Raw genomic sequence first — 12,633 nt, 5'->3', positions numbered from 1 at the left:
TTTGTTTTTTGGTTTTTGGTTTTTTTTTTTATTTTCTCCTTCTTCTTCACATTTTGCCTGAGGGCAATAAAGGAAAAAGAGTGGTCTCTGCAATTTCTAAGACACTGTTACTTCCACAATACATCAGGAAAGAAAGCAGAAGTGCTTTGGATTGATATAGTTCAGGCTCTGTGAAGGACCATTTTCTCCAGACCATATTCTTTGCACAATGGAATTCATTCTGACTTTGTAGTGGGAAAACTTATTGCCTTGAGATTGAATAACGACCTTAGCTTTTATGAAGTGACTCACTTTTTCCTGTACTCCCAAGATGGAGGCTGGAGGGCTAGGGTTTGGGAGGCTTAGTGAAATAGGCTCAGTGAAACTTGTACACTACCTTCTGGCTCAACATGTTGGGAAAAAAAAAATTAATACTCCACCAATTGCAAGCCTTTGTAAGTTCTCAAAGTTTCTCTCACTTTCTGAATATGTCACCTCATTGCCATGAAGGTGGCTTACTCCATCTATTTTGCAACATAATACTTCCCCTGAGGAGCTGGCAATCTCCCAGCAAAAACCTCAAGCTCTTTGGTACATGGCACTGTGTGAAGATTGAAAGTGTGTCTCTACGATTGGTCCTATCACTGTGAGAAAGGAACTATTAAGTGCTAGAAGGGATGCAATGCATGTATCTATCATGATTTTGACACCCATTCTTCATTTTTCCTTCCTAAGTAAAAAATTTCTGCATTTTCATACTTGAAAAAAAAATACCCTGAGGGAAAGAGGTATATTTCACTATTTTTATGACTGTGTTTGTTTTCTCTCAGTTTAGTGTGAAACTACAACAATGCGGGGTTAATCAATGATACAGTTTCACTATTCTTAATGATAAAAGATCTTTCTAGAATCCATCTCTTCTCTTGAACATAGGACAGTCTGATTTGTTCCTGACCTTCCCCTGACCACCTTTTACCAAGGTTGTAGTTTAGCCCCACTCGGGATTAAGCCCTACACAGTCGCTCGCTCATTCCCTCTCCCATCCGTCCAAGGTCATGGGGGAGAGATAATATAACAAAAGGCTCAAGGTTTGAGATAATGACAAGTTACCTTTAAGGGCAAAATAGACTCAGGGAAACTAATTCAATTTATTACAGTAAAACCAAAGTAGGATAATGAGAGAGAATACCAGATCTTAAGATCACCTTCCCCACACCCCTTCCCTCTTGCCGGGCTTAACTTTATTCCTGACTATCTCCACCTCCTTCCCCCATGTGGCACAGAGGGAACAGGGAATGGGGGTTGTGGTCAGTTCATCACATGTCGCCCGGCCCTGTTCAACATCTTTGTCGGCGACATGGACAGTGGGATAGAGTGCACCCTCAGCAAGTTTGCCGACGACACCAAGTTGTGTGGTACCGTCGACACGCTGGAAGGGAGGGATGCCATCCAGAGGGACCTTGACAGGCTGGAGAGGTGGGCCCGTGCCAACCTCATGAAGTTCAACCAGGCCAAGTGCAAGGTCCTGCACCTGGGTCATGGCAATCCCAGGCACAAAGATGGGCTGGGCGGGGAATGGATTGAGAGCAGCCCTGAGGAGAAGGACTTGGGAGTGCTGGTGGATGAGAAGCTTAACATGAGCAGGCAATGCGCCCTTGCGGCCCAGAAGGCCAACCGCATCCCGGGCTGCATCAAGAGGAGCGTGGCCAGCAGGTCGAGGGAGGTGATTCTCCCCCTCTACTCTGCCCTGGTGAGACCCCACCTGGAGTACTGTGTCCAGTTCTGGAGCCCCCAGCACAAGAAGGACATGGACCAGTTGGAGAAGGTCCAGAGGAGGGCCACGAAGATGATAAAAGGGCTGGAGCACCTCTCTTATGAGGCCAGGCTGAGAGAGTTGGGGCTGTTCAGCCTGGAGAAGAGGAGGCTCCAGGGAGACCTGATAGCGGTCTTCCAGTAACTCAAGGGGGCCTACAGGAAAGATGGGGAAAGGCTGTTTAGTAGGGCCTGTTGCGATAGGACGAGAGGTAATGGTTTTAAAATAGAGGGGGGTAGATTTAGATTGGAAATTAGGAAAAAATGTTTTACGATGCGAGTTATAGAACACTGGAACAGGTTGCCCAGAAAGGTGGTGGAGGCCCCATCTCTGGAAACGTTCAAGGCCAGGCTGGATGAGGCTCTGAGCAACCTGACCTAGTCAGGGATGTCCCTGCTCCTTGCAGGGGGGTTGGACTAGATGACCTTTGAAGGTCCCTTCCAACCCTAACCATTCTATGATTCTATGATTCTATCTTGTTTCTGCCACTTCTTCCTCCTTGGGGGAAGAACTCCTCACATTCCTTACCTGCTCCAGTGTGGCGTCCATCCCACGAGTTACAGTCTTTCATTAACTGCTCCAGCATGGTTCCTTTTCCATGAGGTGCAGTCCCTCAGGAACGGCTGCCCCAGGGCAGACCCTCCACAGGCCACAGCCTCCTTCAAGCATCCACCTGCTCTGACGTGGGGTCCTCCATAGGCTGCAGGTGGATCTCTGCTCCTCCCTGGGCCTCCATGGGCTGCAGGGGGACAGCCTGCCTCACTATGGGCTGCACCACGGGCTGCATGGGAATCTCTGCCAGAAACAACATTTCTCCTCCTCCTTCCTCACTGACCTTGGCGTTAACAGCAGTTCTTCTCACATGAAATTCTTCACAATCAGGCTCAGTCAGATGCCTGTCATGTTCTCTCACATCTTCTCTCTTCACTTCTCTCAGCTGGGCTGGGCCATCTGGGCCAAGTCAGGCCCAGACAGTCACCTGGCAGAAGGCCAGAGGGCGAGGCCTGTAAGGCCTGCAAGGCTCATGTCTCCCTCTCTCTTCTTTTTTGTTTTCCCCTTCTTAAATACATTATCACAGAAGAGTTATCACTGTCACTGATTGGTTCAGCCTCGGCCAGCAATGATTCTGCTCTGGAGCTGTCCAGGTCCACTGGAAAAAAGGGGGAACTTCTAGCAGCTTCTCACGGAAGCCACCACCGTAGCGCCCCTCAGCTACACAAACCAAACACATCCAAACAAAATGCTGCATCATCCTAATAAACAGAGATTAATTAATGAGGTGATAACTGGTTGATTTACTCCAAATGATCTAGTTTTATGTCTATGTATCATGATTCATTGGCACTCCTGCTTCCTCAAGTGTCTGTACACAGCAGGCAGTGGAAGCATTGGCTGACAAGAGGGTAGCTGTTGTTTTTTTTGTAATATAATGTTATTAGTTTAAATCAGAAATTATTTTAATACACAACAACCTCTTGAGAACAAATATTTCACATTGTATAATCTGCCTGTGAAAACTACTTGAAATCTTCATGCTTTCAGGCCTGGTCTCATACAATGGACTTCTAGGAAGCATGGGATTCTACCATCTTCTGGGACATTAACATCAAGAGGGGTGCCAGGGACTAGATGATTTGTAACAGCTAGTTCAGGGTAATAGCCTTCCTGCTGGGAGAGAGCAGAGAACTTTGGTCTTTGTTTCTAGAAGCTTCCAGTGGTACATGCATCTTTCCGTGAGTGAGTGTCTGATAGGTGTTTTCAAGGCTCCTAGTGCTCCTGCTCCTCCAACTCGGAAAAATAATCTGAGAGTTTCCAGAATTCCTCTCCCTCATACATATTCACTGGGCTTTCTAGGATTTCCTCATCTGCATTTCCAGAATCCTTACCTTATCTTGTCCCTCATCATTCTAGATATTCTAGAAGTATTTGTGCAGCCCATGAGGGCTCAGTATGAAGTAGTGGGAGATTAGAAGTGATACCAGCTCTGATGGTGCTTGTCAATTAACTTATTTTGTATTGAAAAAATCAAACACAAATAGAATACATATTTTCTTCCCTACAACACTAGATCAGCTATAGTTGTAAACATTGGTATTAGGGCTGGAGGAAAGAAAGAATATGAGAAAATCCATATAACTGGATTCATCTATTTGCATAATATAGGCCCCCAATACTGAAAACTGATCCCAGTGTCTCAGTCCTCACTTTCACTTACCTTACGGTAAGGTAAGTTTGCACTTTCCTTACTGTGCAAGGAAAGGATTAAAAAACTGGCCATGTCATTCAGCATGATCTCTCTCAAGTTAACTGAAACATCTACTCATGACTTTATTCCCAGTCTGGTAATTTCAATCACCATAGATGCTTCACTCACTTGATAGGAGCATTATAATCATGGGATGACGTGAACTGAAGAGCTAGAAGTAGATGTATGCATCTAAACAACTCCACTAAATACAGTTGATGTGAGCCATTCCGAAAAGAAAGCAGGCTTAATGGATGACCTTGTAAGAGTCCTGGAAACAGGAGACCACATAATCTGGCAGTGGTTTTACAACATCTAAATAGGTTATGCTCATCCAAGTAATATTTTTAGGCTGTTTTTCCCCTTATTCCAAATGTGCTTTTATGTATTTTTAGTCAAGCTTTCTGTTCCCTCATGCTGAAAAATTGCTGATGTTTTCACTCTGCAGAAATTGAGGACATTTCTGCTCTCTCTGTCGTATGAATCAGCAAATCTTCTTAAAAAAAATCACCGCTTTCAGAACAAAGCAGGAATAAATAGTGATTTCTTTTTCTTCTGTTGCTGCTGGAGAGGAGAGGTTCGGAGAGGAGAGGTTCGGAGAGGTTCGGAGAGGAGGGGTTCGGAGAGGAGAGGTTCGGAGAGGTTCGGAGAGGTTTGGAGAGGTTCAGAGAGGTTCAGAGAGGAGAGGAGAGGCGAGGAGAGGAGAGGAGAGGCGAGGAGAGGAGAGGAGAGGAGAGGAGAGGAGAGGAGAGGAGAGGAGAGGAGAGGAGAGGAGAGGAGAGGAGAGGAGAGGAGAGGAGAGGAGAGGAGAGGAGAGGAGAGGAGAAATTAGTCTAAGAATTGTATCTAGATTTTCTTTCCAGAGCTCAGGTGGGATTTTTCTTTCTACAGCTTATTCTCTTTCAATTTTTTGCATGTTTGGATTTTGTCCTATTACCATTTTTAAAATGAATGATCATTTTTACAGGGATTCGGTACAGAAAACCAAATCTCAGCTTTTGGAGAAAAAAAGCACGAATTTCAGATCCAAAGTTTTTCTGTTATAAAAGATTAGGAGTTTATTTTGGGCATGCTTTTTCACATGCTTTCAGCATGCTTTTTTCCTGCTTACTTTTCTTCACAGCACAGATTTCAGTACTCTGCCCGGTTTGGTTTTGCATGTCATACATAAAAAGCTCCCTTTTCATTTCTTGGTTTTATATATAACTATACAGAATGAAAGTAGCTATGATTTGCCCATTACTAGTGCAATATTTGCTAGTTTGTGTTACTTTGCCAAGGCAATAACTATAAAAAAATTGAATTATTTATATTTTTTCACATATGTACATCACTATTTATTTGCCAGTAATTACATAAAGCACACTGATGTTTAATTTATAGGCGACCAAGGTAGTAAGAAGAGCAGAGAAAAACTGCAATTAAAAAAAAATATTTGTGGCTTGCCTTTCTCAATATTTGGGCAAGAGTCTTACAGATGATGGACTTCTGGACAGTTGATGATCAGTACTTTTCTCAAATCATCCCTCTTATTGTGTTTCTAACTGATCATGCAAAGCATGAGTCAACAAAATGTCATTATTTCATTTGAAGGGAAGAATCCTGAGTTTTCAATAGTAAAATCAAGAAAATAAAAGTCTCGGAAAAGACTACAACCCAAACCTATAGAAAACTGATTTTCACTTCAGTGGAAAGTGACATTATTACTCTGACTTTAAAACTTCAGTGACTTACAGAAAGGAAAGTGGCAGCTGGGGACTGCACAAGGAGTAAGGCTACACAAGAGAGTTGTTGCATCCTGAAACTTGCAAAGCTTTAACCCAAAATTCCCATCTCAGTTGTGAATCCTCTGTTCTTTTTGTCCCATCTTCTGCTCACCAAAGCAGGAAGAAGTTAGGAAAATAGTATATGTTTATATTTTCACATACGTGTGCTAAGAATTTATGCTCAATCTAATACATTCTGCAGAATGGGGAAGCAGGTTTTTTTTTTAAAAAAAAATGGTATGGTGATATGTAGCCACTCTAAGATTGCTTCTAAGCGCAGCCAAGTAATTTAGCAAGAAGTGTCAAAGAAATTTATTTTGCCTTAAGTCAGAATTTGTTTCAAGAACTCAGATTTCTGAGATTGATGGGCTAATTTAGGAAGGTCATACAACAAAAGAGAGAAGAGTAGACCTAAAAAATTACCAACTGTACATGTGCTTCTGGGTATGAGTTCTGTTCTTTGTCCAGCCCAGTTTACAATTCACAGAAAAAAAAAAAACACACCTGTAAAGGCCCTGTAGCTTCCATTGTTGTAAGGTCAAACTCAATGGTTTACTGAATATCCCCAGTACCTCCTAGAGGTTTAGTGTAGCTGTTTGTATCAGAGCTACCACAAGTGTTAGTTTAAGGATCAGCACAAGAACCGGGGCTTGCATTGTAGGCAAACACAGAGACAACAACTACACCTTATCTGGAAAGTGAGATACAAAATAGCCTGTGATTGTCCCTGCTGGTGGGTTGTTTCCTCCTGCTCTCCTTGAGCACATGCCAGCACACAACACTAATGATGCCTGAAAGAGGCTAAGCTGATAACAGCCAGATAGGATTCCCAGCAATAGCTCATCAGTCTCGTAATTCTTAGAATTTCTCCAGATTTTATTCATCCTTCATGTACACCATTTAAATCTGCAATTAATTCCATTGACAGTGGGACCATTGGACTGGTGCTCTATGTGGGTAACTGAGTGGAATAAGGCCTTTTGCAGAAAGAAACTATAAAATCTGCCTCTAAGTCATTAACTTAAATTTTGTCTATTTTTTTCAGGTGACAACAATGATATAAGCATTATCTAAGGAAGTATGAATGCAGTCTTTCTGCTTATAATGTATTACAAAAAAAGAATAGACATAAAAAGATGGATGTAACAGGAAAGAAAGTGAATGTTTGAAGTTGTTTTATGTTTCTTTGTCTTACCTTTTTTCTCTTCTGTCAAAACAATATGGCAGAGAAGATATTAGAACTATATTTGCTGGAATTGAAGAAAAAAAATGAATCTTTGGAAATAATTTAAATAATGAGAATAGAAACTGGATGTGAGAAATTGTTAAATACATTCCAGACAAAGGCGAATAAGCAGTAAGGAGAGAATGGGCAGAGGACAAGAAGCAGACATCAGGTGGTATTCACAGGTCATGATTAGTGTGTATTCAATGAGCTTTTATATTTACAGCAAATTCTTAGTATAACAGGTAGACTAACAGATGTTGTCAAGAGTTTGTGTTAGGGATGTGTGAACTTAAGCTGTTCATACCATTAGCCTTAGAACAGTTCAGAGCATGTAACAGTTTGTCCAAAGCCTTGTAATGGTGAGTATTTTGCATCCTTTATTTTGTAAAGGAAAAATATTTGTAATACATAATTCACAACCAGTCTCTCAACTGGTCTCTGATTCAACTCATGGGATCAGCACTCTGTTTTACTCAGCTTTTGCATTGGCCTGCTAGTTTGTTTTCACTATGTGCTATTTAATCTACTGACTTCTCCTGTTTCATTTAAGCATCTGAGTGCTCGATTATTTTCTTTTTTTTTTCCTCTGTCTTCCTACTGTAGAAGAAGATCTCAGCTCCTTTCTAGGTCTGTTCTCATTTAGTAGTAATCTTCCAGGAGCAAAGAATAATTTCACACAAATCTTGTGCTTCTTTAACTGTTAGTCATTCTGCACACACATTATCTTGCTCCTGAAAAGGGTCACACATGATGTTTTATCACATTGTATTTTCTCTTTGACCTTTTTCTACTACTCATAAGAATTTAGAGTATCCTTGTTTGTATCTTTTGGTGGTTACACAGTCAGTCTCCTTTTAAACTTCCTGTCAAACAGTATGTTAACCAGTGAAAATCCCATGCTTAAGAGGACTGCAATATGAATTTGTTGAGCCAATTAGTCTCCAAATTTTTAATGGATTTTTAAAATAATTATGGTGCTATTTTCTATGAGACCATTAGACTGTGGATATCCTGGGCTTAGAGTTTTGTGTTTAGATTTATACTTTTCTAAAAAACATATAAATGCACAAAATCAAATTCTTATAGGAGACACATCCTGCAGCTGTATTCTTATTAATGCTATTTCTGTCTAGTGGGATAATAATACAAAGCAAACATACATTTTTGGGTTTGCTTTTGTTGTTTCAGTAGCTTCTCTAGTTAATTTTAAAAACATATTTTCGTGGGCTTAAGCTCTTCATCATTATCTTTCTCTTGAAAAGGATGCATCATCTGACATGCCAACTTTAGCTGGCAAGCTCTATTTCTAAAACAGTAACAAACTTATTCAAGGTTACTTTACTTAAACATCCAGTTTGCATAATATAGTAAAAAATATTTGCTTAGCACATAATCAGTTCTCTTTGTTTATGTTCTGTTTCTATTTTTTTCTCATTATTTTAACTCAAGTATTTAGCATGCTGTCCCATGCACTAGTGTCCTGCTCGTATGTCCTGCTCAGTCAGAGGTCAAATTCCGCTCATGAACTGCCTCTTGGACAATTCCTAGTAGTTACACATTCCTGACAATCCTCTTGCTCTTCTCCTCATGTACTGTTCCATTCTGGATTTTTACTTTTCTCTATATGTTGTAAAATATTTTTCCTTCTAACAAGTATACCCACTTTATACAAAGGCTATTGTTTAGGCTTTGTGAAGAGACAAAATTCTTGTTTGAACCTCTTCCATTGCTCCCACACTTCTAGGAAGTTCAGTCTGTATTTGAGTACTATATTCTCCTCTTACTACCTTCCTTCATGTGTTGAATTTCAAAGGATGGGATTAATTTCACACAGCCTTGATGTTTACAATATAAGTCCTTGTCTCCAAGACAGGTGTCTGATCTCTCACTATAATAAACACAGATTGAATACAGTCGATGTAATCTAAAATCCAATTCACTTTGACCTAAGGGAGACACCATAACTTGATCCAGTTAACCCCCCTCCAAGACATACTGACTGTTCTGCTTTTCTCACCTTTTGCAAAATTTCAAATTTGCTAAGGAAATATCTTCATAAACAGGAAAAAAATATTAATTTGCTAAGCAATTCCACTGTAAAATTGTTCAATTCTCCATCCAAAATGTTCCATCAGCTTTGAAAATGTTGATTGCTATTTTGAGACAATAACTTCCTTTAAACCTCATCTCAGTTGCAGACTTTCAATCACAATCTAGTCTTGAATTAGAAGTCCTCCAGATCAGTGGTCTCAAAATTATGAAAAACATTTCAACAAGTCTTCCTTTTTCTATTCCTTATATATAGCTGATATCTCAAAAAGAAGAATCTTTCTGGCAATGCGGTGTTTTCCAAATTTCTCTGTATCAGTTTGGTAACCAGCCTGTTCTTTCTCCTTGGCTAGAGGTTTCATCCCATAGATATTAACATGACAGAATGATATACTTCATGTTTTCAGTAGTTTCACTTAACTTCATGAAGTGATACAATTCTTATTTGAATCTCTTAATCTCTTTTCTTTATTTTTAGCAATTTAAGTCTTATTACAGATCGATGCACTTAATTCAGGAACTTTTCTTTGTGTCTGACATGAAACTCTTCTGGGTTTATTCTTTTTTCCTACATCTAAGTCTGTAGCTCTGGGTTCTTACTGGGACTGTTTTCCATATAGACAAGATTAAATTAGGAAGAACACAAATGAGAGCCCAAGTCAACAGGAAGAACTACAATTTTAAGGACCTATCAATGAAGACAGAAAATAAGAGATGGCTTACTGCCAGGTTATATTGCAAGTTGTATACAAATATCTTTTCAGATCCAGGCACTGTAGCATAACTGCCTGAAGACACTCTTATAGACTGGGATCCGTTCTTACAGGAAAAGTTTGGTGCCACAGATGTGATAGGTGTTAATAACTTATAGCTAAAACATGGCCAGGTAGATATATATTTTCCTGCTTATCACGTTTTCATCTTGCAGTGCAAGCAAAAGCCAGATTCATAAGATGGATACTGTTGTTTTCTTCTCAAAAGCTGTTAAGTGATGAGATGGTCCAGCTTCTATGGAGATTTATGTAAAAAGTAACACAAACTAACTATTTCAAAAGCTTGAGAAAGTCTCAGGAGAAACTAAGTGGGACCACAGCTAGTAATTCAGGCTATCTGTAGTCAGATTTAAAAAAGAAAATCTGTCCGTTGGAACTACAGAGCTATGGGGTACAGAGGGCCTTTCTGGAGTTCTTTCCCTTTTTAATCTTTGAATGTTCAAAAGATTGCAGTCATTAAAGACTACTCTACTTTCTCTACTTCTTCGCAAACAGAACTTAGGAGCAAGGTTTTTATTTCAGCTGTAGACCATAAAATCTCCCAACCATTTCTTCCCATTGCAAGTATAAAACTACTCCCAGTATTAAAGTGGAGCTATTTTAAACTTTAAAGTATGACTTTAAGAAAGTCATAAAACCAAACCACATTCTCTAGCAAAATGCCATAAGAATTCCATGGAAACTGCAGAGGAAGAAAATCCAGAAATTGTTTTGATTTTAAGTGGTTTATTTTTAATCAAGCATTTTGCTGCTCTTCACGGGTCTGGAATTCTCATGAGTCTAGAGCACAGTAAATGTAAAACATTGAACACTGGAGAATCTTTAAGTGCTCATAAACAGAGTAGTTGCAATGTTTTATTAAAAAAAAAACCACCCTCAAAAGTACAGATGTCCTTTCTATATACCAATAACCAGATGCTAGAATATCTCTTTTGCAGCAATAATATCTTTGGATGGTACTAGACCATTTGCATGCTCAGTGAATGAAAAAAAAAATATAGATAGACTTTGGTACATCATTGTTTTCACCTTTCAATTTCTATGCAGCAGATTTTTGAGTGTTGTGTTATTAGTGCCAGTTCTGCAAAATTCAAAAACTGCAGGGGTGCAAGTTTGTAATAAAATACAATGTATTCAGAAGCTGGAAATTCAAAGATGTTTCTAAAGTTATACATGTACGATGGGCACAGGTTAGCACTGCTAGAATTCTAGTGTGGCTAGGAAAGCCCAGTGAAGCCTACACGTCCCAGGCATACAGATGGGCCATTAAATGTTTTACTCTTCTATGTGGAACACTTCTGCCAGTAGGTACTCGTATACGTTTCAGTGCAAAATCCGAAATTGCAAAATCACACATTGACCATTACTTGGCAATTTTACAATAAAAAGTATATTAGCCTGAACTTATTTCATAAAGGATTGAGGTCTCATAATTCTTAAATTAAGTTATGCTAGTCAGTACTTTGTTAAGAATAGACATGTGCTTCAGGGAAAAAAAGTCCTGAAGAAGAATTCATTTCTCAACATGACACAGATTTTTTTTTTTTTGTTTATCCTTAGGCAAGATATAAAGAACTTAGAAAGGTAAAGGAAGATCCTTGTAGCTTTTGAAAATTTCTCACTCCCACCCACACTACTCTCCTGTTTCTCTGAAGTGGAGCACAGAAAGCTGTGTTAGACACTGTCCTGGTTTCTGCTGGGATGGAGCTAAATTTCCTTTCAGTAGTTTCTGTGTTTTAGTTTTAGTATGGGGTTTGGTATGTGAAGAATGTTGATCATATAATGATATTATTAGTTTTTGCTAAAGAGACCAAGGACACTTACCAGCTTCCCAGGTTTCGCTAATGTGCAGGTGCAGGAAGCTGGGAGGGGTATAGCCAGTAGAGTTGATCCAGACTGGCCAAAGAAAGTATTCCAAGCATAAACATCCTGCTCAGTATGTAAGTGGAGGTGGGTCGGTGAGCTGTCTCTCTTTTCTCTCGCTGTTTGGAACTGTTCCGGGATAATTTTTTTTTTAATTCTATGACTGCTGCTTGGGACAGGCTTTATCAGTCATCGGGTTGTCAGTTGGTGAGAAATTGTGCATAATTCATTTTGTGTATTTTATTATTCCTATTGTTATTCCTATTATTATTATCATCATTATTTAATATATATATTATTATATTTTCCTTTGCTATCCTAGTAAACTGTCTTTATCTCAACCCAGGAGTTTTGTTTTCTTCCCAGTTCTCTCCCCTATCCCCTGGGGAGGGGGAGTGAGCGGCTGTGTGGTACGCAATTGCTGACTGGAGTTAAACCACAACAGGTGTGTATTTCTCCCTATATTATCCAAGACATGTCAAAACAAACTCAAAAAGCAATAGAATAATGAAAGGAGACACATTAAGAGCTAGTTGAGTAAAAACTGAGCAATGGCCACATTGGAAAACAAAAAGCACCTGATATTCGTCCCCAAACCATTGCCTCCGAAAGTTAAAACCATTCAAAGATATGTAAAAATACTTCTTGATATTTAGAGCATACAGTATAGGCTGAGAGAAGAGCAGAGGAAAGACAATCAAGTACTTACTAAAAATCATTCCAGCCCTCGTTCCTAGGTTTGATTCTGTATTTCACATTCATGTAAAACTGATTTTTTGCAAAAAATTGCTGAGTACTTCTTAGAAGCAAAGTCTTCACCATGTCTGATATATTTGACAACCATAGGAGACCAACAACTTTATTTTGTGCATCTTCTCTGTTGAATTGTTTGCCCAAAAATGACATCACTTTGGCAA

This window comes from Chlamydotis macqueenii, chromosome 5 (genome assembly GCF_036417535.1).
Source record: "Chlamydotis macqueenii isolate bChlMac1 chromosome 5, bChlMac1.mat, whole genome shotgun sequence".
NCBI classification, from domain to species: Eukaryota; Metazoa; Chordata; class Aves; order Otidiformes; family Otididae; genus Chlamydotis; species Chlamydotis macqueenii.
Note: the sequence above shows the minus strand (reverse complement) of the source record.